The sequence below is a fragment of the Ictalurus furcatus genome, chromosome 15 (assembly GCF_023375685.1).
Source record: "Ictalurus furcatus strain D&B chromosome 15, Billie_1.0, whole genome shotgun sequence".
Classification (NCBI taxonomy): domain Eukaryota; kingdom Metazoa; phylum Chordata; class Actinopteri; order Siluriformes; family Ictaluridae; genus Ictalurus; species Ictalurus furcatus.
Window position 1 is genome coordinate 25,396,708 of NC_071269.1, and position 24,161 is coordinate 25,420,868.

Below are 24,161 nucleotides of genomic sequence, written 5' to 3' on the forward strand. Positions count from 1 at the left end.
TCTCCTTTGTTCTTATGACAGCTTTTGTTTGGTGGTGTGTTTGTAACCGGTGGTGTAGCTTTCCTTTCTGCTTTTGGTAGCCGTCCCTTAGCTAGCACTAAAGAAATATACAAATAAACACACAAGCTGGCTAATAATAATAATAATAATAATAATAATAATAACGGGTCCATCCGTCTTTCCTCGAACGCTGAGCAGTTTCCTGGTCCCGCAGCGTGATGCTACCACAGCCATGCTTCACAGTGGTGAGGGAGCTCTTTTTTAAACCGTTTCAATAATTTTGCACAATGTTCAGATTTTGCGATTTTTAAAAAAAAATGATCATATTATATTATTACATTAGCGATCATTTTCCAGAACTTTGTCTCGGACTTGTTTTAATCGCTCCTTGGTCTTCATGGCGCTGTTTTGTTCAGGCGCGCTCTCTAACGAGCTCTGCGTCGATTTTGCGTAGATTCGTGACATGAATTTCAGTTCCAGGAAATATATGTGTTCTATACATATATTATACAAATATATACATATATACAAATATATGAGTTCCATACAAAATGTGGAAAAGTTCAAAATATGTAAGCTGTATGTTAGCTAGCACTAATGGTAGATAAATTAACAACCTACTACTACTACTACTGCTAATAATAATCAGAAGAAGAAGAAGAAGAAGAGAAGAAGAAGGCAAGTTAGCTGCCCTGTATTTTGGTCCAACCATCTTTCCTCGAACGTTGACCAGTTTCCTAGTCCCCCAACATGATGCTACCGCAACCATTCATGACCTAAAATTCCTAATAAAGTCTATATTAAGGAACGGATCCCAGAATGTAACAATACAAAATGTGGGAACGTTCAAGGGGGTGAATATTTATGTAAGTGCGAGGCAAACAGATGAATTAGCTAGCTAATCGCAAATAATTTTACTCAGATAAATTAGCTGTAAGATGCTAGCACGGATAATCACCTCTGCTAAATTGTAGATAAACAAGCTAGAAGGTGCTAACACTATACAGATGAATTAGCTAGCTAATAATATCTTACTGTGGTAATTCTGGGTAGCCAGAAAAGTTAGTTATTTAAGTAATCTACTAGTATAAAAGGTATGTGCAGATAAAGGAGAACACAGCTAATAATAACAACAATTTATGGTCGTTTTAGCTAGCCAGAAATTTAGCTGAATGCTGCTAGCATTAATTAGATAGCTTCAACTGCTACTACTACTACTACTACTACTACTACTACTAATAATAATAATCTCCTGTGGTAATTTTAGCTAGCTGGATAACTTAGCTGTTTTCCATGAAAATATGTCGATTAATTAGCGAGCTAGCTTGCTAATAATAACCTCTGTGGTCATTTTAGCTAGCCAGATAACACAATAAAGAGACCTACAGTATCCGCAAAACATGGTGTCTTGGTTCTCGAGTTCATTTTCATGAGCTAACTGTTTCAGGTAAAAAGTTAAAATGCGAATCTGTTTATTTATTTATTTATTTATTTATTTATTTATTTTAACAATTTTGTGATTTTCATACGCAACAAAAAATAGAAAATAAAAATACAATATTGTAAGCCAACGGTACCAACTGTGTTTAAACCAGTGGCGATGAATTAATGACGGGATATACGTTTTCAAAAAAATAAATAAATAAATAAATAATACTAATAAAATTTTTGGCACAGATCGTTTAATTAAAAACGACATGATTACATAAGTACATAATTAATATAATAATGAAATTATGATAAATAAGTTATACATTATAAATTCATCTTCACCTTCAGGAAGTGCTTTATCCTGCTCAGGTGGATCCGGAGTCTATCCCGGGAATGCTGAGTGAGAGGCAGGAATACATCCTGGATAGAAAAAAAAAGTTCTTTAGTCTTTATTATACACTAAATCTGTACATACTGCTGTTCTCGTGGTAATCTTCCTGATTATCTCAGCTTTTTTCTTTTTTTTTTTTTTAGGAAAAAATAAATAAAGCAGCCATACACGTCTTTCTCCACTCGTAATAATAAGCGAGGCACTAGAGGGCGCTGTATATCCAGGTTGTTTGTTTGTCCCGGGATGCCAGACTTGTTTACGTTTGCTTGTGTTTGGTTAATTTGCTCTGGAGCTCATGGCCTGCTGTCCCTCGTCCTAATGAATGTCACCTTCCTCCTCTTTTCCCTCCTACTTCCTGTTTCCTGTCTCCTCTTCAATTAATCCATTAAACAGCTCTGCTAAGTGTGTGTACAAACACACGGCCGGGTTTCTCAGCCTCGGGGACTCAAGAAGAATCAGAAAGTATGTGTGTGTGTGTGTGTGTGTGTGTGTGTGAATATGGATTAATCAAAAATAATATATATATATATATATATATATATATATATATATATATATATATATGTATATATATAGTGAATGTTTTTATTGACGTAATGTAGCATATCACATTAAAGCTACGATAAGGAAAGCGGTCTAATTATTGAGAGAAATAACAGGCAGTCGAATACACCATAACTTATACCTACTTAGGTCTACTTCTTTAAAATAATACTCAAGAAGACAAGGAAGAATATTCTAGCAGTTTCCGTCACCCGCACGTTTTTGTGTTTAACAAAACGTTTCATGCACGAAACGATTTAAAAACATCCACATACTTATGTTTTTTTATTACTTAAATTTTGCAAAATCATGTGAAATCGAATTATATTAGTAATATAACACAGTGTAAACAATCAAACATTAACTGAAATGTAAAAAATCTTCCAAGGTGTGTACAAACAAACCGATCAGTCTGAAATATTGGATGTTGAGGCCTACAATGATAGAAAACCAACATTTTGTACATGATCAAAAAATCAATATTGTACACGATCAAAAAATATAACACCATAAAGCTGATTTCTGAGGTTAAAAAAAACAACAACAAAAAACTTCAATAAAAAAAAAAAACACAACACATTTTCAAAAAAAAAAGCTAAAGTGTTTAGAGTCTGGAACAACAAAATTTTTTTTTTTTTTTTTACATTTGATAAATATTTAATAAATATAAAAAAAAGTAATAGTCTAAAGAGCAAGAGAAATCACAATTCATGTTAAATTACAGTAACAGTCACGAGTGATTTGGAGGTGATTTATAATTGATATTTTCCTAAAAAGCCTACATGCAGTAAAATGTGGACAAGCAACTAGTAAAAATGTATTTCTTTGTTAAAAATGTCTCCTTTTTACCGCAAATGTAATCAGCCGAGTCACTTTTAACTTTAGGAAGCATAAGTAAGTGAAACAGTAGAATCTGAATGAGTTTTAAATTTTACATCATGCTCTAACAGTTTAAAAATTGATGTCATAAATAAAAAATCTCCTAAATATACCACAACTTGTAAAGTAAAACCCCGTTTCTGCTGGTTCAGTTCCCGCGCTTTCACTTAACTGAGGTTGACCGAGGCCCAAAAAAATACAAACAGGTCTCGTTTACCAACAAACATCACTGTGGAAGAGCGCCAAACAGTTTAGTACAATCGCGATTTCAACAATTCGAGTAGTTTTCCGTAAAAAAAAAAAAATAAAATAAAAAAAAAGCACAAAAAACTCCGCAGGTTGCATCGCAAATCTGGAAAAAAATCCGCAGCAAAATCAAACGTTTTCGGCCGCAACAATCGCAAAACAATCGCAAAACAATACTCTGCGAAATCCTGTACGGACTGAATAAATGTCTGTAATTTAAATCGCGCTCCATTTTGAGTAACATGATGAAAAAGAAGGGCGAGTACAGTAGGGTAAATATTTTAGAGCGAAAAACCGCATTCGCGTAACTTTTATTATTGTAATTGTTCTATTTTATTATTAGTTATCGTTGTTAATGTCTTATTGTGCCTAATTTATCAGTTAAACTTGTACAGTATTATAGTGTTCGCGCCTATCCGCCGTTTCAGGCATGCGCTGGGGGAACCCCTCCCCCGCCGATACGGAGGGCCTACTGTAGTGCGATCTTTGAGGTAAAAATGAATCGAGAATAACATTCATACAGTACACCAACCAAGTTTAAAAAAAATATTCTAGCACAAAACCCTGAATAATGGAATCGAAAGGAAAACGTAATTAATAATAGTAGCGATGAATAAAAAAACGTACTCGAGTCCGCCTTTTACGCGGGGCGAAGTCTAGTCGAATGAACGAAACGCGCTGCTGACGGTCACGTCATAAAAGTCATCTCCACCTTAAAATGTCTGTGATGAGGAAATCGTATCGTGAAATAATTCTACCGTAAACGTTATGCCGCGAATTCGAAGAGTGTAGAGTTGAAGCGAGGGAGCACTTCACTTCTGCGAGCACTGAGACACGCTCGCGTCAAGATCGCGATACGATTCGCAGCAGCTTTCGCCCATGTTTAAAGACCACGCTCGATAATACGGCTCCGTGCGCTACATCGTCACGAAGCGAATTCGATCTCAACGTTTTAATACGTTAAAGCAGAAGGTTACGGCTAGCGGCGCACCGACGTAAACGGAGCGAAACGAAACGTTCGTGACGTCCCGATCGATCAACGCTACGGACGTTACTCGTTTCGGTGTCGTTATCCGTAGAAGTAGCATCAAGTATGAAAAAACTCGTACTTGTACGTGAAAAATTAATTAATTAATGAATTAATCGATGCATCTTCAATCTTAAACGAGGAACATTTAAATGAGATGTGATTATGTTGGAGCAGAGAATGTTATCGCACTGTGGCACATATTTACATACGACACGTATTAATTCCCCGAGTCACTTTTCACCTGAAATCCTTAAAACGCTCGACACGTTTTTTTTTTTTTTTTTTTTTTTTTTTTTTTTACCAAGACGGCTGCGAACTCAATTATCGGCGCTTCAGAAAACAGAGCGAAGCAGATGTTCTGCTGTCAGTAGATCGGTCGATCCGATGACAGCGCACTTGATGTTAATGAATCTGTCGCGTGCGCTAATTAAATATCATTTCACATAGCGCCGCGTCGATCGTAGCAACGATTGTTCGGCGCCGTCACGACACGCTAACGCGCTAAAAACTCTAAAATGTCTGTAACAGAAGTGTCCTGACGTGCGCCTCGCGTCACGTCAGAGAAACCGAGAAAGGCAAGAAGAAGGAGTAGAATAGAGAGGATAATAAAGCTTTAAAAAAAAAAATAAAAAAAAAACAATGTCAGGAAGACGCTTTTCCTTTCCTTTCCTTTCCTTTCTGGGAAAGATTCCAGCGCTAATCAGGTACGGAGATACCATCGGAGATACACGCAGCTCCGTCCTCGTCTGCGAGGAGGGAAAAAAAACTCAACGCACAATGTTTTACAGCGGCCTGAATGGGAGAGCGATCGTCCGAACAATAGCGTGGAGATTGGTACTTACGAAGGAGAGAGCGAGTGAATAGACAGTCATTAACCTCTCTCTCTCTCTCTCTCTCTCTCTCTCTCCCATCACTCTCTCTCTCTCATGCAGCTGGAAGGATGATTATTATCTAAATGAGCTCATCTCGCTCTCCCGAGCCCGACGTCGTCTCCGTTCAGGGGCCACGTCTTAATCTCTCTCTCATCTCACCGCCATTGTGCGCTCGGGATAATCCGCGTGTCAGTGCGCATACATATGGAAATTAGCTCCTGTTTAATTCCAATTAGCCGCTTAAACGTTACGGACGGAAGCGGGGAAGAGTGTAGGACTCGGATTGAAACACTGCGACCTGAGAAGAACAGATTAGCGTAGAAAAGTACAACTCAGGCGTACTCGTGGTACGATACGATAGGATTTCTGTTCTTAATGCGACGAGTCGATATTCGACGATACCAATGAATCTTCTACAATGCGATTTATTTACACTACAATACGCTCTTCAGAATCAAAATGACGATTGTACTTGAAAAATATTAGCGTTTCTGGAAGATTCTGGACCCAGCCTCTTCCGAGAATTACAGATTAGCTTAAAAATTACAAATCATCGTCGTAACGATATATATCTATATATTTTTTTTTTACGAGAATAATCGATTTTACAGTTGTTACCTCCGTTCATCAGATTGTTACACATGTTAATACGGTAATTAGAAGGTGAACGGATTTTAAGTCGATTAAAACGAAAGGATAAAAACGAATCGTTTACGTTTCAAAATGTCAAAAGCCGTCGGGACCATTTAGCCAGGCATCCTAAAAGTCAACGAGGGGTGGAGCTTAAATAACGTTTCATCTACCAATCGCTCATTGCTAGCAAATTTAACATCAGCGTGACTATCGGAGAGCTAACGTCAATGTTAGCTAATCTACCTGTAACTGCACACCGTGTTAACGTTAGCTCGCAGATTTTGCTAACCTGTTCCTAAATGCTAATGGTGCAGGAACTAACTTTCCAATTTCCAACCAATCGCAAAAATTATCGTAAGACATCTCAACAAATCGCTAGCAAACTTATTTAAGATCGGCTACCTAACCATCGCAGTTTCATTAACAGTAGCTAAGCTCGCTTGCTAAGCTAGCTAATGTTTGGTAGGAAATTTTGCTAAACCGACTATTTTATGCAAAACTTCATCAACTAGGGAAGATTTTAAACTACATTTCAGCAAACATGATCTACACTTGCAAACTTAACATCAGCTAAATAGAAAAAAAAAAAAAAAAAGCTTAGTAGTGATGATGTCATGTAATCCCGTTTCTGATTGGCTGATTAAATGTATCCTAAACTCCACCTTTTTTTCTTTCTTTCTTTAGTTATATTACTATTCGTTTTGTTTTATTATCTATACTACAGCGTAAATCTGTAAATTGAACATGTGGGAAACCTTTAATTTAAAGAATAAAGCCTGAGCATAAATAATGGCGCCCTGCGAAATACATTTACATCTCATTGACATTTCTGTTTCACTTCACCAAACGAAGACGGGAAACGCAGATTGATGGTTTTCGGGAGAGGCGTTCTGCACGTGCCAGACATCAGACTCTTTCAAATAAATACATGCATGTTTGTTTGTTTTTTCAAATGAAAACAGAACATGGTGTATTTACGCTCGCATAGGGCTGGAGTTATTAGTGCTAACAATAACCTAAAAAAAACATTAAAAAAAAAAAAACAGAAATAAAGTGAAGTCAGGGTTTATTTATCATTTACACACTGTTATAAGAGCGAAGAGTCTAACACAATGTGTGGGCGTGGCCTAAACGGGAAAGGTTTCTTTCTTTCGTTTGTGATTTTCAATTATTTTCAAATTGTTTTCTTTTTCAAATTTATTTCTCTTATATAATTTGGTTCTTTTTCCTGATTTTCCTCTCCTTTGTAGGGGACGCCTCCGTCACCAAGCAGGTCTGGTCCTCCGTGTTGCTAATTTGTTGTCCTGAAATTCCCTTAAAATACACTTCAAACAGGAAGGAAGCTCCTGAAGAAAAACTACTTCATTATTCACTATTTGTTCAGAACCTTTTATACGTTCAGTCTGAATAATATATTTGTAATCCCTACAAGACATACTGTATGCGTGTTGATAAGCTTGTGGCGAGATTCAGGGAAATCAATCCATCCATTTTCCCTACCGCTTATCCTACACGAGGTCGCGGGGAGCCTGGAGCATAGGCGGGGGACACCCGGGAAGGGGTGCCAACACATCGCACTACACATTCACATACTGCAGACAATTTTAGACAATCGCACGTCTTTGGACTGGAGGAGGAACCCGGAGAACCCAGAGGAAACCCTCGAAGCCCAGGGAGAACATGTAAACTCTGCACACACTGGGCAGAGGATCAGGAATCGAACCCCAAACCCTGGAGGTGTGATGCAAGCGTGCTAAACGCTAAGCCACCGCTAGTCCCATTAAATGAATATATATAATGCATATAAAATATAAAAAGCACGAAACTGACAAAAAACACACACACAGGACGAAATAAAGCTACACCACACCAAACACCCTAAGACTTTAATTCAAGAGCTTTAACACCAACCTTCTTCATAAAACCTCTAACGAGTGACATTTTGTTGGATTGTATCCAAATAATAATTTTTAAAAATGGCGCAATTCTACAAATGCTACAAACGCTAATCCTGCCCTCATTCTTAACGTCTCAGGCCAGTCATACGTTCTGATTTTCCAAATTCGTATAAATTGCATTATAATAACGTTAGAGGACTGAATCCAGACAGAATGATATTAACATTTATGGATTCCATGTAGGAAAAAAAAAAATGACCTTAACGCTCCATTAAGTCATCAACAACTACCTTAAAGCTGTCAGGAAGAGCACTCTGACGCATTATCATAAAGTTAGCCATCCATCCTCTACCATCCAGACCGACTCCACCCCCGAACTGTCCTCATTTCCCCTCAATCCAATATACCGAGCAGAACCACTCTCCGTCCTTTACATTTTATTTTGACCGTCCCGTTCCTTCCCTTCCCTTCCCTTCCCTTCCCTCCACCCACCCCACTCAATATCCTTCCCTCTCTCACACGGCATCAATATTTCATAAACTTACAGTGACAAATTTATTTTAATGCGCCTTCCGTGTCGACGCGGAGATTGATTGGCCGATCAGGGCGGTGGCACGACGGCGAGGCGAGTGGTGGAGCGCGGCTTTACCGCATACATTAGTCAAAGACGGACGAGCGAAAGGAGGGAGGGATGGATGGGAAAAAGAGAGTGGAGAGCGGAGAGAGAGAGATTGAGAGAGAGGGGGCCAGTCGCCAAACTGGGGGAGTAGATTTATCATAGTTATGGCTTTCCTAGGCATCCATTTTCCTCAAGGCCGATGACAGGTAGTATCTGCACAGGCCCGAGTATTGATTGACGGCCCGGTTTCCCGCTCAAATGGACCTGGTTAGGCGCTTCACTGTGACTCCATGATCGCATCACAGTCTGTTGATACTACGGTCACGGAATCGTTGCTTAACGTCAAACAGCGACACGCGAATTGATCCGATGAATCGTCCAACAACTGTTTTAGCGATTGCTAGCATGAAAAATCAGATTGCTAGCATGAAAAATCAGACATTTTTTCGCCCCTTGAACTGTGATATCACTATTTTAAAAGCGAAGTCGATTATTTTTCAGTAAACAGCGCGTCCTGAAGTGTTGTATTCGTCTCGTACTACGCCAATTTGCCGACGATTACACTTTAAAAGTTATTAATCACCGATATGTCATCTTTTTTTTTTTACGCGTTTATAGCTACATTTTAATGTCGCGGAACGTCCATGGAATGAGTTCCTCTTCTTGATTGCGTTATAGCAGCTATAAACGTCATTCCCTCACCGGCCTCTCGTTCTTTCTCGCTCTTTCTTAAATACGAAAAAAAAAGTTACAAATCGCTGGCACTGGAGACTCCTTCCATAACTGATACATAAACTCATTTCTCCTTACAGAAAACTCCACCATATAAATAATTACACGGAAGTCCGTGCGAACGAGCCGTTACTATAGAGACGATAATATTTATTTATGTTACGGCTGCTATATTAAATTCATCAACACCTTCTGATTCAGTGCTGTGGTATAATATACTGTAGATAGCTACACTATATGGCCAAAAGTATGTGCACCCATACGTGGTTCTTCTCCAAACTGTTACCACAAAGTTAGAAGCACACAATGGTATAGATTGTCTTTGTACGCTGTCGCGTTACAGTGTCCCTTCACTGGAACTGAGGAAGACGTGGTGTGTGAAAGGTAGAAGAAGGTAGAAAGTAACCTTATGGGATGAACTGGAACTGGAGCCTCCTCACGTCAACGTCAGCACCTGACCTCAACCTCACTAACGCTCTCGTAGCTGAACAAACACAAATCCACACAGACACGCCTTTCCACAAATCTAGTGGAAAGTGTTCCCAGAAGAGTGGAGCGCATTACAACAAACACATACGAGTGTGATGGTCAGGTGTGCACACATTAGGGCATTTTTGTGGTTTTAGATGACGCTTACACCTGGACTTTCCCATTCCATGTTTCCATCACACGTAAGATGCAGGTGGATGTAAAGTCTAAGTTAGAAGGAATAAACGTGGCGAACAAACAGGAAACGATCGACCAGAAACATGGAATACCACGAAAAAAAAACAAACAAACACCACACGTGTTTAAGAGCAGTTTAAATTTAAAGACGGAGTGAAGGCGGGGAAAACAGGAAGCGGGTGTGTTAGAACTCAGGTGAGTGTGAGCGCTGTAATATCCAGACTGGATTTGGATCAGGATTCGAGCCCAATTAGTGAGAGTGAAAGCTGTTTACATGTTAATATGCAAATTAGCTCATGACTTTCAATCAGAAACTTCTGGTGCTCTGGTTTATCGTTTTTAGTTGAGTCACGAATAACATTTAAAGGCCCGGCTTTACACGTTTGCACTTTTACAGCTTTTACACTCGTATGAAACGAGGTTAAATTGTGCCTCAGACCTCCTGCGGTGGTTTGATTTCAATCTGCTCCTCATTTACACTTTAATATTTATGCGAACCTCAATCCGCATCCAATCTGCGATACTCAAGATGCACAGGACAACCGCGTAAACAAGCTCTCACTCAGAAATGTTCATTTATTTATTTATTTATTTTTAATCTCTGCTTACTTCTCTTTATTTTTTGGCCGTTAATTACTTTCATTCTTCACTGATTTACCCCTTGTCCGATGGGTTTAGTGCATAGTTTTTTAATAGTAACGTATTAAAAATGAAGTCAATGTTTGACAAAACCTTTATTTTGATCATATTTAGAACATCAGAAGTAAAATTAATATTAATATAGCAAAAATGTATTCAATAGTTATGATTATGGGATGGCAAAACATCATCATAAAAAGCCTATTTGTAGACGTTTTTAACCTGTTTTAAGCTAGATTAAAAATTGTCTAGGTGACTTTGATTATTGTATTTCATGCATTTATTTCTACAAATAAAAACAATCATTTACCCAGTAGAATAGAATCATTCATTTCAACCTGGGGGGAGAAAAAGCGTCTAGAAACAGCTGTAATCATCTTCTACTAGTTTTATTTGATTCTACAATTTCAGTGCTTTTTACTGATAAACAACAACAACAACAAAACAAACCCGAATAAAACAAAGAAACGAATTTCCACATGATTACATTTGAAATATCGCATTACAGAGTATGTCGCAATGTAAGGTTGTAATGTATAGAATATTATACAAGCAAATATATCAATAAATAAATAAATAAATAAATAAAGAAAAACTAAATACATCTTTAGCCAAGCTAATAATAACAAAGTAGAGAGAAAAATATAAGATATAAGCATAAATATTAAAAAGTATAAATATAAGATACGAGTAAAAAAAAGTAAAAAAAAAAAAATAAAGTATAAGTGATCAGATAAAAACAGTGGAAAATGATCACGATAGAAGACCTGTACAAAATAAATGTGGAACATAAAATAAAACTAGAATATTTAAAATATATTCCACAAATATAAAGAATAACATAAAAGGAATGCGGAAGTAACGTCGGGTCAATAACGAACATGAAAAAAACAACAACAGTTTAGTGTCTCTTAAATAATAAAACATTTGTTTTGTTTTTTTTAAATTTTCGTTTGAATTTTTTGTTTTTTGAAGATTAAAAATAATGATAATGAGTCTTTATTAATCACGTATACATTACAGCAGGGTGAAATTCTTTGTTCTTCGCATACCCCAGCATGTTAGGAGGTTGAGGTCAGAGTGCAGCGTCAGTCATGATACAGCGCCCCCTGGAGGAGAGAGGGTTAAGAGCCTTGCTCAAGGGCCAAACAGTGGCAGCTTGGCAGTGCTGGGGCTTGAACTCTAACCCTAATCCAGAGCCTTAACCGCCAAGCCACCACTGCCCCGATGATTAAACCTCTTTCTAGCTTGGCTAGCGTTCGTCTTATTTACTTTCACAAACATCAGGATCAACATCAGCATTTTTGCGGTGCTTTTTTAAGAGCTTGGCAGCAAAAAAAAAAAACAAAGCAGGAAGAAAAGAGCAGCAGCAGCAGCAGCAGCAGCAGCAGCAGCAGAAGGCCTTCTGGTCCTGCCGCATGCCTCCGCTGCTCACGTAATTAGTCACCAGAAAAGAGAGATGTAGAGAGTCGATTAGCGTTTCTGCTTGTTAGACAGATTGTGTAAGCGCTGTCACGAAGGGATCGGAGATGTTTACTGTAGCGCACGTGCCCTCGGAAGTGGGAGAGGGATCTCCAAACCGCCGGATTTTTCCATCTACTCTTTCTGCTGATGATTAGTTTTGATAATGTGGAGTGTTTATTTGGGACTGAGTCACTGAAACCTTTTGATTCCCCCCCTCCCCCCTCCCCCAACATCCGAAGACATGGTGCTGTGGGATTTGAAGGCTTTCTAGGAATGAGGAAAATCCAAAATCCATTAACGTCATTAAAAGCGGCGAAGCCTCCTGTATGTCTCGACTGATGAAAAAAATAAAAAGGATGGTACCGTACACAACCTCTCTGTGTTCACACACGCGTAAATGAAAGCTTTGTGCGGCCTGCGTGGTGGAATTTCCCACCGAGGTGTCGCTCGTCTTCGGAACATTTCCAGCGTTCCCGGTGCTTTTCCACCCTGAGTCAGCTGAAACGCTGCGACTCAAAGCCTCGGCCAATAAACGGTTCTCGACTGTAGAACTCGGTTCGAGTTCCACAGATCCAGTGACGTCACACCTACAGCACAGGTGTAGATTACATACTCTAAAACTCCATCTCAAATAATACGTTTTACACCGTAAATGCGTTGGAATGATTTTCATGAAAGTTCAACTTGAAACAGACACTTCCTTTATTTCGTTTAAGGACATTTTATTGGCTGTCGGCCGCTCTGATATTTTTAAAATATTCCTTCTCTACGCCATCAGGATTCGTGAAATTAACGGCTGGCCTGCTCGAGGTTCGGGACAACGCTGGTCACGTATGGATCGGAGGATACGAAACTGATCCGAATTGTATCATTTACTATCGTATCGTGTCTTAGCAGATTCAGTGGTATCGTCAAATATCGAATAATTGACTTAAGAATCGAAATCGTATCGTATCGTATCGTATCGTCACAGCTTCAGTGGTATTATCAAAGACTGTATCAAATCGTATCATATCGTATCGTATCGTTTCGTATCGTTTCGTATCGTATCGTATCATTTCGTATCATATCGTATCATATCGTATTGTTTCGTATCGTATCGTATCGTTTCGTATCGTATCGTATCGCATCATATCATATTGTATCGTATCGTTTCGTATCGTATTGTATCATATCATATCGTATCGTTTCGTATCGTATCATATCATTTCGTATCGTTTTGTATCATATCGTATCATATATCGTATCGTTTCGTATCATATCGTATCATATCATATCGTATCATTTCGTATCGTATCGTATCATATCATATCGTATCGTTTCGTATCGTATCATATCATATCGTATCGTTTTGTATCGTATCGTTTCGTATCGTATCGTATCATATCATATCGTATTGTTTCGTATCATATCATATCATATCGTATCATATCGTATATGATATCGTATCGTATCATATTGTATCATATTGTATCGTATCATATCGTATCGTATCATATCGTATTGTATCGTATCGTTTCGTATCGTATCATATCATATCGTATCATATCGTATATGATATCGTATCGTATCATATTGCATCATATTGTATCATATTGTATCGTATCGTTTCATATCGTATCGTATCGTCGCAGCTTCAGTGGTATTATCAAATATCGTATTGTTAACGTACGATTCGAAATTATATCGTATTGTCTTGTATCGCATCGCATCGTATCTTATCGTATCGTCGCAGCTTTGGTGGTATCTTCAAATTTCGAATTGTTGACTTAAGAACCGAAATCGTATCGTATCATATTATATCTTATCGTAGCAGGTTCAGTGATGTCATCAAAAATTGAGAATCGCCGCATCCTGAATCAAAACCGTATCATACCATATCGTATCGGACCATATCGATAGTAGCATCAAATATCGAATCACTGCATTGTGATTTGAGATCGTACCGTATTGTAGTAGATTCAATGACATCATCAACTATCGATGGAATCAGAATTTTATTAATTAGTACCGTATCGTAGCAGATTCAGTGGTATCATCAAACATCGAATCATTGCCTAACAAATCAGAATCTAATCGTATCGTATATCAAACATCGAAAAAAAATACAGAAAATATACTTTCTACTTGGATTCTTCTGACAGAAAAACCCCCGGCTAACGCCATGTATCCAGGCAGGAAGTGACAAATTCTGGACAGGAAGTTACTTCGATTCTGAGCGATTTTCGATTACGTTTGGTGAAAGATTTTGTTTTTTGTTCCCTGTAACGTCCTTGGTTAAAGACTCTTGAAGATGGATTTCCTGAAGCACGTCTCATTGTCTTCTCAAGTCAGGAACGAAATCACACATTCCTTCGTCTTCTTCTTCATCATCTTCTTCTTCTTCACTTTATTTAATTTATTTATTCATTAACGGTATTTGTCTCTGTCTTGCCCGGGCCGTGCGAGAATGACAGAACATCCCTGACTTCCTTTTTAAATCACCTTGTGACAGAAAAGAAAAAAAAAAAAAGAGGGAATATGAAACAGAGAGAGAGCACGCGAGGGAGAGAGAGATGGAGAGAAAGAGAGAGATAAAGTGGAAGAGAAAGACGAAAGAGGGGGGGGGTTTAGTGCATATTAGGAATGAACCTATCAATCCCGGCTGCCTATTACCCTGCGCGAGACGTGTCTCCATACCACGGCGCCTAGTTAGTGCGCTTGTTCCAAATTAATAAAACGCCGGTGACGGGGACGACGCTGGTTATTGATTAAAGCGTGTCAGAAAAATAGAAGTCTGCGCCATTAAAAGTACAAATTATGTGAAGCGTTTAGCTGCGCGTGAAGAGCCTGCAGATGAGAGACTCGTCTATCGAGTCGAGTCGAGTCGAGCAGCCTCTCTATCGCGCGCTCTCTCTCTCTCTCTCTCTCTCTCTCTCTCACACGCACACACACACAGACACACACACTTTAAGGATGAGTGTACACCTCAGTTTACCCTTACCAGGTTCATTATTTATTAATTGCTGATTGGTTGTTAATATTGCGTCACACAACATGCGATTACCTGAAAAACAAACAAACAAACAAACAAACAAACAAACAAACAAACAGGTTGTTTCTTATAAAAGAAAAGAACAAGAAGCAAGAACGGGTTACGGATTACACATAGAGCGACTTCAGGGAGGATTTCAGGGATTTGATCGATGCGTCCCTTTGTGACAGGAGCAACCATTACAGAAATTCTAATGGTTTCCAGTAGAAACACCATTAAAACCATTGACAAATGTAATGTATTTTTGAGGAATATTCTATTAGGATTTAATGGTTTGTATTGGTTTAAACTAGACTTAAGCATGCCACCAATACATCTCCAGTAGAGACCCACAAGGACCATTAAAGTTTCTATTATTGAAACCAATACAATTCCCATTATAACCATTAAAACCATTAGGATTTCTGTAACGGCTTCTATTGTTTTTGTTTCAGCGGGGGTTCTTTTTGTTTCGTCGTATCTTCCAAATATGAACAATTCATTCACTATTACAATACAGTGTGTGTGTGTGTGTGTGTGTGTGTGTGTGTGTGTGTGTGATGACTTTTGTTTTGAACGAGTAAGGCGTTGGGGGTTGAGGAGACCATCCATGGTAATTTACGTACTCCATGATGCAGATACTACAGTCTGGGAACCCCAGGCCACTGCCACACACACACACACACACACACACACACACACACACACACACACACACACACACACACACACACACACATGTGCTTCTTCTCATCCCTACCTGACAGGTCATTAATCTCTTCACATGACTCAGAGAGAGGAATAGAGAGAGAGACGGAGCTCTTTGTGTTGTTTAGTGATGTCTGGAAGATGCTCTGCGCTTTATGAATTTTTAAAGTGTCTTGTTATTCCTCTTGTTGTTGTTGTTGTTGTTGTTGTTGACGACACTGAGTCACCGATGTTTTAAAAAAGTGAATTAGATGAACAATCGCTTCTCTGCTTCATCATCAGTCATCGGGATGTAGCTACTACAGCCTCGTTAATATTCATAGAGACAATTGAGCTTAACGTCACGGAACTGATAAGTCCACTTCCTGGTTCTCCGTATTCGGAACGTGATTGGTTATTTCTGACGGAAAGGCTGATTGGTCAGAAGGAGGACACAGAGATGGAAAAGAAGACAAAAGGGAGAAGAACAGATCGGTAGAACGAGAAAGAAGAAGACAGATGTAAAGAAAGACATGGAAGGAAAGAAATGAGAGGAAAGGATGCGGACAGCAAAGCAGAGAGAGAGAGAGAGAGAGAGAGAGAGAGAGAGAGAGAGAGAGAGAGAGAGAGAGAGAGAGAACTGCACAGTAAAGCAACCTCATACCAATAAAGCAACCTTCTGACTTTGACTTTGACTTGAGAAAGAATCAGCGAAAGAGAGAGAGAGAGACAGGCAGAAAGAGAAACAGAGAGACAGACAGAAAGTAAGAGCGAGAGAGCAAGACAGACAGATGGAGAGAGATACAGACAGAAAATGAAACATGGAGACCAACTGAAAACAGAGAAACAGAAAGAGAATGAGAGAGAGAGAGAGACAGGAAGAGAAAAAGAGAGAGAAAGACAGACAAACAGAAAGAGAAACAGATTGACAGACAGAAAGACAGGGAGGGACACACACACACACACACACATATATATATATATATATATATATATATATATATTATATATATATATATATAGAGAGAGAGAGAGAGAGAGAGAGAGAGAGAGACAGACAGGCAGACAGAAAGACAGAGAGAAACAGACAGGGAGAGAGAGAGAGACAGAGAGACAAGCCGTGAGAGAGACAGGCAGACAGAAAGAGAGAGAGAGAAGGAGAGAGGAAGGCAGATATAAAGAAAGACAGACAGAAAGAAAGAGAGAGAAAGAGAGACAGAGACAGACAGAGAGAGAGAGAGAAAGAGACAGACAGAGAGAGAGAGAGAGAGAGAGAGAGAGAGATCTGGACCGTATGTTACATCATGTCCCTAATTACTGGATTATTGAGATCCTCAATTCGGTCTCACACACACACACACACACACACACACACACACACACACGCGCGCGCGCACACACACACGCACACACACACACATGCGCGCACTAAGGGACATGTTTAGGTGTGATGACGGTGTGTTTAGGTCAGGCAGTGTTTATTTGACACTAATTAGCTTTTAAAGATGTGTGTGTGTGTGTGTGTGTGTGTGTGTGTGTGTGTGTGTGTATGTGTGTGTGTGTGTGTGTGTGTGTGTGTGTGGAGGCAAAATATCGGGTTTTACTACTACATTTTACTACATTGGCATGAATTGTTGTTGAGCGTGTGTGTGTACTCATCCGTGTGTGTGTGTGTGTGTAGTCATGCGTGTGTGTTTGTGTGTTTATGTGATGCAGTGTGTCATCTGGCAGCGCGGCCCAACAGCCCCCCAGTGTGAGACGGGTGGGAGAGTGAGAGCGCGAGGTGTGTGTGTGTGTGGTGTATGTGTGTGTGTGTGTGTGTGGTGTGTGGTGTGTGTGTGTGTGGTGTGTGTGTGTGTGTATGTGTGTGTGTGTGGTGTGTGTGTGCTGAATCAGCGGGAAGCTGTTCCTAATCACCGCTGCTCGTCTGTTAATGAAGTTAATGACGAATGTGAGGAAAGGCGGAACGCTGAGAGAGGAGAAGTTCCACCACACTGCCTAGAACTTCTGTTCCCTCGCTCCTCTCTTCTGCCCACTCATCCTCCACCCATCCCTCACTCCTCTCCTTCACCTGCTTGTCCTCTGTCAATCCCTCGCTCCTCTCCTCCACATGCCCCTTTCCTCTTTCGTCTTGTTTTACCTACTCTCTCTTCTCCTCTATCTGCTTGTCCTCCCTTAATCCCTCGCTCTTCTCCTCCATCTTCCATCCATGTTTTCCTTCTCTAATCCCTCGCTCCTCTCCTTCACACATCTGTCCTGCCTAAATCTGTTTCCTCTCCTCCAACTTTGCATCCTCTTTTAATCCATTGCTCCTCTACTTTGCTCTCATATCCTTCTTCATTCCCTCACTCCACTCCTCCACCTGCTCCTTCGCTCCTCTCCTCCATTCATTTGTCATTCTTTAATCCCTCGCTCTTCTCCTTTACTTACATGTCCTTCTTTAACCCCTTTCTCCTCTCCTCTGCCTGCTCATCCTCCTTAAATCCCTCGCTCCTTTCCTCCATCTTGCATTTCCTTCTTTAATCCCTCACTCCTCTCCTCCACCTGTTCTTCCTTCTTTAATCCCTCACTCCTCTCCTCCACCTGTTCTTCCTTCTTTAACCCCTTTCTCCTCTCCTCTGCCTGCTCATCCTCCTTAAATCCCTCGCTCCTTTCCTCCATCTTGCATTTCCTTCTTTAATCCCTCACTCCTCTCCTCCACCTGTTCTTCCTGCTTTAATCCCTCACTCCTCTCCTCTGTCTGGTGATCCTCTTTAACCCCTCATGCCTTTCCTTTGCTCGCTTGTCCTCCTTCATTCCATCAATCCACTCCTCAATCCCTCGCTCCTCTCCTCCACCTGTTCTTCCTGCTTAAATCCCTCACTCCTCTCCTCCACCTGTTCTTCCTGCTTTAATCCCTCACTCCTCTCCTCTGTCTGGTGATCCTCTTTAACCCCTCATGCCTTTCCTTTGCTCGCTTGTCCTCCTTCATTCCATCAATCCACACCTCAATCCCTCGCTCCTCTCCTCCACCTGCCCAACCTCCTCTCCTCCAATCCCTCACTTCTCTCTTTCTTCTGTTCCCATGATCCTCCACTTCCTGTAGCCATGCTGTCATCAGCACATAACAGCAGCGGTCAGTTTAATGAGAAGTGAGAGAAAGATGTTCACACGCTCTCTCTGTTTAATCAGAGACATCTCTCTCTCTCTCTCTCTCTCTCTCTCTCTCTTCGTCACTCTCTCTCTGTCACTCTCTCCATCACGCTCCATTAGAGAGGACGGCGTTTTGATTGGCCGCTTCGTCTCTGCAGATTGAGATATTTAACGCACAGGAGTTAATGTGAGCCGCGAGAGATAAACGAGCCGCTTCCATTAATCCGTCTAAAACAGGTTCCAGGTAGAACCGCACTTAATTATTACGTCACGGTTAATCGTTTCTATAATCACCACAGGTATGTTCAACCAGCATTCTCAATCTGATCTCAATTCATCAGACTCAGACATCCACTGAAACGTGAAATCCACATTTCCAAATGGACTCGCTTCATGCGGATCGAGGAGTTCACGCTGGTGAGGGAACATCTGCTTGCAGCTGCTTTAACAGAACCGAGAACTGGTTTCGTCGACGCGTCACAACATGAAACGTAGCTACGCTCTTAAAAATCCAGGTTCTTTAATGATTCTTTACAGCACCAGAGGTTCTGCAAAGAACCTTCTTCTTGTCAAGAACCATTTTTTATTGTATAGGGTGCTTGAGGTGAGCTATAGGGTACTTTAGAACTTTACAGAAGTTCCTTATGGCTCATTATAGGTTCTTCAGAGCAGTGTATGCGTTCTTCGACAGATTAAAGGTTCTTTGTGAGAACATCACTCTGGCATCACTCTTAAGAACCTTACTTTGGTTCCTTAAAGCACTAACTAAGGGTTCTTTTTTAGGGAACGTATGATAACATGGCTCCTTGTTGCACTGATATGAGGAACCATTTCTGGGTTATTTACAGCCCCTGTAAATCGATGGTTCTCTACAGAACTAGAAAGTGAAAGGTTCCTTGAGCCACTTAGAAGCAAACCTGCAACATGTCAGGTTCTTTGTGAGACCGTGATATTAATATTATCTCCCATTAATGTGAGTTAACGGCTGTTATTATTAGTAAAAAAAAACAACAACGTTTGTTTGTGTGTGTGGATTTTGACTTTTAGACCTGACTGTAGGTTCTTCTGAAGTTGGTTCTCGGTCTTTTTTTCCCACAGCTCTGGTTATGTAACAGTCATTAACCTGTGTGTATCTGGCACCGAAAAAAGATCTGCTTCACAGGAAATACACACGCCAACTTCCTGTGCCTCTCACCGTCCTTCTAGTATCAGCCGGTTCCACACATTCACACTCTCACTGCTATCGGGAAGAGATATTACACACACACACACACACACACACACACACACACACACATACACACACACAGGATCCACCTGTGCACTGCCCCCTCGCCGCCCCTTCATCCTGTCCTATAGCACTTTCCTCGCCGCTCGCAAACGCGACCTGTCCCGAACGGGCCGGAGGTCAAACGCCATCGGGGTCAGAGGTCATGGATGTAGGGACTTCCCCATAATCATTTCTGGAAAGAGGTCAGGACAAACAAGGCAATTTAGATTAGAAAGCGTGTCCTTTATCTAGCGTGAGAGGAAATACGAGTTTAATTACACGCAGGAGGAAACACAGCCACATCATCCAGAGAGCGGAAACCTGAAGACAGTCGAGGGCAAAAGGGTCACGTGATAACTAGATGATGGATGAATTTATTTTACAGTAAATGCATAATTTGGACGTCGGGGCTCTTTAGGGCTCTTTAGTGCCTCATATTTCTGCTGTCTTTTGTGTTCTGTAGTTTGCGACGCGGTCTCGGGAACTAGAAATCCAACGTCTTATTGTAATTATTATAGTGATATACTGTATATGCTAACACGTTTCATTTCACAGTACATTTATGGCATTTGGCAGACGGCCTTATTCTCAATTATACAACCGAGCATTTGAGGGCCTCGCTCCAGGGCCCAGCAGTGGAAGCTCAGCAGTGCCGGGATTTGACCTTACGACCTTCTGATCAGTAGGCCAAGGTCTCAACCACCGAGCTACCACTTTACTATTGTACAAAAGTCTCATTATTGACGCTTTCACCATGATCTCGAGTCTCCCAGTCCACTGGCAATACTTCACACCACAGAATTCTGGACTCTGATTGGGTCAGAAGGTGTTGATGAGTTTTCTAGAACTGTAGCGCAGGTTTATATTAACGAGCTCGTTCTGATATGTAACCGTTTCCGTAGCAACAGCTCGTTCACACGGACATGTACGGAAGTCGCTCCACGCGAACGGGTTAAAAAATAATGAAGGTTTCTGTAAGGAGATGCTTACCGAACGTTTTTAGGGAAGGACGCTCCGGTGTCAGAGGTTAAAGCCGCAACTTCAAAAAAAAAAGTTGACTTCAGTTCCACGAAATGAAATGTAACCGTAAATAGATAAAAAGTACAACGTGTCATTCTTTAACCCTTAGCGGTCGGCTCTTCCGCCTGCGGGAGAAAATAGAACGTTCGCACTTCCGCTTCAAAATCTCCGCGAGTTTTTGTCCTACAAACATCAAACTGACATCCCCCGAAACCTTGAACAGTCTACTTTCCAAATGTATATAGACCGAAACTATACGTATTTTTAGAGCTTTGCGAGGAGAATAAAATGAACAGCGTGCAAGTTTCACTCTCTGAGTCAGAAAGCAGCTCTCGATGTCCCACCCATTAGCAGCGAGAGCTATTCGTATGATAACGTTATGGTAAGTCGGCCGTCGTTATTGGGTAATTACGAGGCAAGACAACGTGTGACCATGCCCAAGTTTACTCATATAAACAAGAGCACATGTTGGGGTTGTTTACACTTACCGAGGAGCTACAGGACGACACACCTACATTTCGAGCTTCGACGTGATGTTTGTGATGAGTAAGTTTCGTTGACTAGCGTTCGTCATGGAATGATTATGATTCCGTGCTCAGCACTGCGATTCATGACGCATTGCGTCGCTAAGACGTCTCTGTCTACGTAACAGATTAGAAAAACGTATCACGGCAACCAGAAAGGTCAACTAATTACCCATAATCTATCGATAAAGTTTTTCATTCATAGTTCATTGCTCGCTTCTGTTATGTTCAGAGCAGTTACAAATTATTTTATCATATCAGGTTCATGTCGCATGATATTGCATTGTCTAAGAATATTGGAGGCTAAATTCAGTTGACTACCTTGTAACGGACTGTGAGAATGGTGTTGATTAGCTTATCGGTTAGGTCGGGGAATAACATATAACATATATTACAGCGCTACAATTAACGACGCACACGTCCTAAATGAATGTTTTCCAGTCGTTAGGTTATATGTAATGCACGATGTTCAGAGTAGCCCTCTCACTGACGAATTATTTTATATTATACCGTATCCTGTGATCAGAATCCGGAGCGTTTAAATAGTTTGCTATACAAAACAAGATTGTAGTCATCATTGAAGGCCAACTAAATCAGACGTGGAGGTTTTTACTGCCGTTACCGTGCCCTTATTGTATTAGTGTAGGGCTATTGTAATACACGCCTGGTGTAAATGTAGTAGTAAACATGTGCCATGGCAACTGTAATGTGTAAATGGTGAAATCTGTAATGTGTAAATAGATGCATAGCTGCTGGGGTGCGGGAGACACGATGACATCCCAGATGAGCCGTGACCTTTGACAGTGCGGAGGGGAACTATTACAGGTGTGGACACCTATCTCATCAGTATTCATTGTGTAAGCCACTCACTTTGAAAAAAATAAATAAATAGTGTCACTTCAAAGTTCTACAACTTTTGTAGTCAGATCACATGACATTACTGCATGGTTTAATCACCTATAAGTAGCCAACACCATGTTTACAAGGTTCAGAGCTCAAAAGTGAAATATATTAAGATGTAAAGGCATGTCAGGCTGCCTCAAAAGTGTCGGAAAGGCCTCAGAGTGTAGAGTGTTAATAAATAGAAATCGTAGGTGTAAAACACTTCGTGGTGATGCGTTGCTATGGTAGCGGTGACGCTGCTTCATCACACCACCTCGTCACTGATTCATTTCCGATAAGAGCACCACACGCGGTGTTTTATTCCTTCCTCTTTATATTTTGTCCTGCGAGTGGGAGTGTGTGGCGAAGACGTCTTCTGGGTCAGGCGTTATCTCCTCCGCTGAATCATCGGGAATTTTTCCGAACCTTGTGTACCTTCTCAGGTCCATTATGGTGTCACGGGTCAAGCTGTAAATCGTCTCCTCGTTTCCTGATTTCATTTGGCCTGACGCTTATCAAACTGCTGCTACAAACAAAGGCATTGTGGGGGGAAAAGGAGAAGATTCATCTGCAGGGTTAGTGGGTCGTCCTTGAGATAATGCATCTGTGTGTGTGTGTGTGTGTGTGTGTGTGTTATATGGGTTACTGAAAAGAGCTGACAGCTAAAATTCCACAAGGGGCAAAGGGCATGAGCGACAGTGACATGAAGACACACACACACAAACACACACAGCACAGGGTGGGACAGTACAGTAAATGCTTCCTTATTCACCCGTGTGTGTGTGTGTGTGTGTGTGTGTGTTTAAAAAAAAAAACCTGGGATCTGATGTACCTCCGTCGTAAAGGACAGCAGCAGGCTCTCCTTCCTTCCTCGTCTATTGTGAGTTGTGGATGGTGGATGGGGGACTATACACACACACACACACACACACACACACACTCACATGCACCACTTCCTTCTCTGCTTATTCTGCTGCAGGAAAGTACAGCGACGGGTGAAGGCCAGGCCTCCTCTTCCTCCTGTGAATCAACACACACAGCAGCATCACATGAGTACAAAAGTTTGTGACCCCATGGGACAAAATCACATAAACTACAAGGTGTTAAAATATGCGTCGTTATATATCTATACCATACTGCTGTTAGACTCTGGATCGCGATTGGTCAGAAGGTGTTGATTAATTTTCTGTAACAGAAGCTCTGACAGTAGCGCAGCTGCACATCATTAGATGACACAAAAGGCAAAAGAAAAAAGAAATCCGAGGTGCAAACGTCCTCGTAAAATATTTTCATTCATTGATTAGAAATGCAGCGATGGAAAAGGTTACATCAGGCAACGTACATCTAGAAAAAAACAAAACACACACACACACACACACACACACACACACACACACACACACAAAAACCTGCTTTGTCTCAATACACATGGCATGCTTGATTCACTTTCGGCAGGTGAGTCGATTCAGAGTCGCATCGTTTTCTTAAAGCACTTGGAAGTGGGCCGAGACGACGTCGCAGGGTTCCTAACCGGTCCATACAAAAGAACCACACAGAGTGGGAGACCACACCAGGGTTCTGTTCAAATGG

General features: G+C 40.7%; 1 pseudogene; it reads right to left on the minus strand.

The window, feature by feature from the left end:
• LOC128619502 (RNA-binding protein 25-like) overlaps window positions 1-18,404 on the minus strand; it is a 55,702-nt pseudogene extending 37,298 nt beyond the window's left edge.
• Between the last annotated feature and the right edge of the window lie 5,757 nt (window positions 18,405-24,161).